This window comes from Hyla sarda, chromosome 13 (assembly GCF_029499605.1).
Source record: "Hyla sarda isolate aHylSar1 chromosome 13, aHylSar1.hap1, whole genome shotgun sequence".
Taxonomy (NCBI): Eukaryota; Metazoa; Chordata; class Amphibia; order Anura; family Hylidae; genus Hyla; species Hyla sarda.
Window position 1 is genome coordinate 30,199,387 of NC_079201.1, and position 5,572 is coordinate 30,204,958.

Consider the following 5,572-nt stretch of genomic DNA (forward strand, 5'->3'; position numbering starts at 1 on the left):
TGTGAATAAACTCTTCACATATTCAAGCATCATTGGTGAGTGCCGGGCTCTACTTTATTTTTTACTTTGGACTTTTTTTGCCACGAGCACCACCCCTACATAAGTTCCGACCCATACGCCATCTCTGTTTGCATGTACATGAGCTCCCTGTGCAGGTTTAAGTGCCCATTCTCTTCAATACCCACATGGTCTGCACCCGGGTAGAATAATTTTTCGCTGTCTATCCAGGCAAATTTGTCATACAATGCATACGGAAAGTCTTTAGACTCTTTCACTTTTTTTTATTTTGTTATTTTGTGGATTTGTGCTAAATAAAAAAAAAATCTATCCCCCCCCCCCATCATTCAATACTCCATAACTGAAAATTAAGTTAAGCCAGAATTGTGAAAAACCTGGGAATTGAGGGTTTTGTGTCACTTTTGGGCACTTTCTAGGATGTCAATCCTGTCGCAACGCCCCAAAATGGGAATCATTTTTGACTGCTTTACTTTCTGGGCACAAAACCTCTTACTTCTCCCCAAAGTGGATCATTTTTGGATCACTTGGTAAAATCTGTTGCTTCTTTCAATACCTCTGTTTTTGCATATAAACACTTGCAGGCATCTGTCTCTAAAAGGCTAAGTTTCCACTTGGTTTTTTCTCTTACAGTTTTTGGAAAACTGCCAGTGCAGTTTTTGAGTCAAAGCCAGAAGTGAATTCAAAATGGGAAATATAAAGGAAGGACTTACACGTCTCCTGCCTTATGGATCCACTTCTGACTTTGGCTCAAAAACTGCAGTGACAGTGCTCCAAAAACTGCCAGAAAGAAAACCAAGTGCCAAAGGGATTGTTTTGGACATTTAATTTTAAAAAGTATAAAACATCCGCTAGTGCAGTGTTTTTTTTTTTTTTTTGTTTTTAGCAGGGGAAAGGGTTATCTGCTTTAGACAACCCCATTAACCCTGTGTTCACCTACTGGAGAAGTTCACCTGGATATGTAAGAGAGAAATGCAACCCCCACCTAGCCATCAATTTGGTGAAGGATATTGCAGCCAGATCTCTGTACCATCCGGTTTCCTATATGTGTTGTCTGTTTTCGTCATGTTGTCTGTTTATTTTATGTCGTCTGTTTATGTTATGTTGTTGTCTGTGAATTGTGTAAGTTGTGCTATGTTACATATTGGCATTACCCTCTAAGCCCAGAGGAGGGGCAGCTCTCCAGTCATGGCTCCCTTGAGGTTTCCCCCACAGGGGTTTTTTCCTCGCCTGAGTACTGGAGGGTGACTCTTCGCGAGTCGGGGGTTTGCCATTTTCAGTGTCATGTCTTTTTAAATAAAATTGTGACTATTTGACACCTGATTTGACAAGATGGAGCAGAGAGATGTAGATGAACACAGATAAACAAGATGGAGCAGAGGGACGTAGATGAACGCAGATGGACAAGATGGAGCAGATGGACGTAGATGAATGCAGATGGACAAGATGGAGCAGAGGGAGGTAGATGGACAAGATGGAGCAGAGGGACATAGATGAATGCAGATGGCCAAGATTGAGTAGAGGGACATAGATGAAAGCAGATGGAGTAGAGGGACGTAGATGAATGCAGATGGAGAAGAGGGACGTAGATGAACGCAGATGGCCAAGATTGAGTAGAGGGACATAGATGAAAGCAGATGGAGTAGAGGGACGTAGATGAATGCAGATGGAGAAGAGGGACATAGATGAACGCAGATGAAGTAGAGGGAGGTAGATGGAGAAGAAGGACGTAGATGAACGCAGATGGACAAGATGGAGCAGAGGGACGTAGATGAATGCAGATGGACAAGATGGAGCCGAGCGCTGTAGATGAACGCAGATGGACAAGATGGAGAAGAGGGACGTAGATGAATGCAGATGGAGCAGAGGGACGTAGATGAACGCAGATAACACGATGGAGCAGAGGGACGTAGATGAATGCAGATGGACACGATGGAGCAGAGGGACCTAGATGAATGCAGAGGGACGTAGATGAACACAGATGAACAAGATGGAGTAGAGGGATGTAGATGAATGCAGATGGAGCAGAGGGACGTAGATGAACAAGATGGAGTAGAGGGACGTAGATGAAGGCAGATGGACAAGATGGAGTAGAGGGACATAGATGAATGCAGATGGAGCAGAGGGATGTAGATGAATGCAGATGGAGTAGAGGGACGTAGATGAACGCAGATGGCCAAGATTGAGTAGAGGGACATAGATGAAAGCAGATGGAGTAGAGGGACGTAGATGAATGCAGATGGAGAAGAGGGACGTAGATGAACGCAGATGGACAAGATGGAGCAGAGGGAGGTAGATGGACAAGATGGAGCAGAGGGACATAGATGAATGCAGATGGCCAAGATTGAGTAGAGGGACATAGATGAAAGCAGATGGAGTAGAGGGACATAGATGAATGCAGAGGGACGTAGATGAACGCAGATGGACAAGATGGAGCAGAGGGACGTAGATGAACGCAGATGGACAAGATGGAGCAGAGGGCCGTAGATGAATGCAGATGGACAAGATGGAGCCGAGCGCCGTAGATGAACGCAGATGGACAAGATGGAGAAGAGGGACGTAGATGAATGCAGATGGAGCAGAGGGACGTAGATGAACGCAGATAACACGATGGAGCAGAGGGACGTAGATGAATGCAGATGGACACGATGGAGCAGAGGGACCTAGATGAACACAGATGAACAAGATGGAGTAGAGGGATGTAGATGAATGCAGATGGAGCAGAGGGACATAGATGAACGCAGATGAACAAGATGGAGTAGAGGGACGTAGATGAAGGCAGATGGACAAGATGGAGTAGAGGGACGTAGATGAAAGCAGATGGAGCAGAGGGACGTAGATGAATGCAGATGGACAAGATGGAGTAGAGGGACGTAGATCAACGCAGATGGCCAAGATTGAGTAGAGGGACATAGATGAAAGCAGATGGAGTAGAGGGACGTAGATGAATGCAGATGGAGAAGAGGGACGTAGATGAACGCAGATGGCCAAGATTGAGTAGAGGGACATAGATGAAAGCAGATGGAGTAGAGGGACGTAGATGAATGCAGATGGAGAAGAGGGACATAGATGAACGCAGATGAAGTAGAGGGAGATAGATGGAGAAGAAGGACGTAGATGAACGCAGATGGACAAGATGGAGCAGAGGGTCGTAGATGAACGCAGATGGACAAGATGAAGCAGAGGGACATAGATGAACGCAGATGGACAAGATGGAGCAGAGGGACAAAGATGAACGCAGATGGAGTAGAGGGAGGTAGATGGAGAAGAGGGACGTAGATGAACGCAGATGGACAAGATGGAGCAGAGGGACGTAGATGAACGCAGATGGACAAGATGGAGCAGAGGGAGGTAGATGGACAAGATGGAGCAGAGGGACATAAATGAACGCAGATGGACAAGATGGAGCAGAGGGACAAAGATGAACACAGATGAACAAGATGAAGCAGAGGACTGCACAACTCCTGCAAGTTTCCACTCATCGTTTGGTTAAAAGAAAACTATAATCATAAAAAATACGGAGAAAAAGAAAAAACTGTGTCCTAAAGTTTTAAAGGGGTACTCCGGTGGAAATTTTTATTTTTTTATTTTACACCAACTGGTGCCAGAAAGTTAAACAGATTTGTAAATGATTTCTATTTAAAAATCGTAACCCTTCCAGTACTCATCAGCTGCTGTATGCTCCACAGGAAGTTCTTTTCTTTTTGAATTTCTTTTCTGTCTGACCACAGTGCTCTCTGCTGAAACCTCTGTCCATGTCAGGAACTGTCCAGATCAGGATAGGTTTTCTATGGGGATTTGCTCCTGCTCTGGACAGTTCCTGACATGGACAGAGGTGGCAGCAGAGAGCACTGTGGTCAGACATAAAGGAACAACTCAACTTCCTCTGTAGTTTACAGCAGCTGATAAAGACTGGAAGGATTAAGATTTTTTTATAGAAGTAATTTACAAATCTGTTTCATTTTCTGGCACCGGTTGATTTATAAAAAATGTTTTCCACCGGAGTACCCCTTTAAGACCAATGTATGAAATGCAGGGCTATGTAGACTTCCCCTTTTGTGTTTCAGTTCCTTACTTGTTTTACGATGGACTAATCCAGGCTAGGAGATTGGAACAACTGATGAAAATGTATGTAGGTCATAGAGCATTGCCGAGTGTTTACTGCCTCTGTATGTAAATAAGAGTGTTCCCTTTCACAGGGCAGCACATATCTAAAATGGTGAAGAATAAGGATGTCCCTTCCGTCATATGACTTACATGTCAGTACAGTATTAATACTCTGTTCCGTGATCAGTTCGGCTTGGCTGCGGTTGTAGAAGAATGCTGCAGCAAAGAGAGAACAGACTGCTGCTCTGACCATTTGTAAGGGGAGCTTCAAGTGTCACATTTGGTCATCTGAGCATCTGTGCCTGTGACTGTCACACTGATGTACCCAAAAGAGCAATTGAGAAAGGTTCCTGTGCCGAGTATGTCTCTGCCGTGTGACAGAGTCTAGAGAAGACATGTCCTAGTGAAAATGTCAAAAGTTTGGATCGGCATAAGTCTGATTGATCAGGGGAATGAGCCGGGAGATGTTCGCACTCAGTGCGTTGTCTCCCGCCTCCGTGTCATGTGATTAAGACAAACTTGCAATTAAGTCTATGATCGTGTCTCGATCACGTGATACAGAAGCAGGGAGAGGAGTGGGTGGCAGGGAAGACTTGTTCTGGCTCGTTCTCCAGATGGGCAAAGGTCTGAAGACTCGGACCCCCGCCGATCAAGACTTTTGACATATCGCTAGGACGTGTCAAAAGTTTTTCCAAATGACAGGTACTCTTTAAGTGCTTGATAACACCTTTAAAGGGGTATTCCACCACTAGACATCTTATCCCGTATCCAAAGGGGATTAAACCCCCCCTTCCTCGCGATCTCCGCACAGCACCTGGTGTTCTGAATAAAAGCTGGGTTCTGCCGGCAGGAGTGGTGACGTCACACCACGCCCTCTTGAGACGTCATGCCACACCCCTCCATGCATGTCAATGGGAGGGGGCGTGACGGCCGTCACGCCCCCTCCCATAGACGTGCATGGATGGGGTGTGGCGTGACCTCATGAACACGGAACAACGCAGCGTTCCTGAACGTCGCAGCGCCGGCTCGGAGATCGCAGGGGGGGGGGGGGGGTCCCAGCAGCCGAACCCCCCGTGATCAGACATATTATCCCCTATCTTTTGGATAAGGGATAACCTGTCTAGGGCCAGAGTACCCCTTTAAGGCCAAAAAAAGACTGACATCACGACCACTGCCACCGGAACCCAGCATTCGTTCAGAACGCCAGGTGCTGCTAGAGATCATGGGGGTCCCAGCGGCAGGACCCCCGCGATCATATATCTTATCCCCTATGCTTTGGAGAGGGAATAAGATGTCTAGCAGTGGAGTACCCCTTTAAGGCTGCGTTCACACTAATTACCACCACAACTTTACCATTATTATCAGAATATGTTGTAAAAATTTAGAAAATACAAACTAAGTATTGAGGCAAACATTTTTATTGTTACATGTTTGTAAAATATTTTCCCAG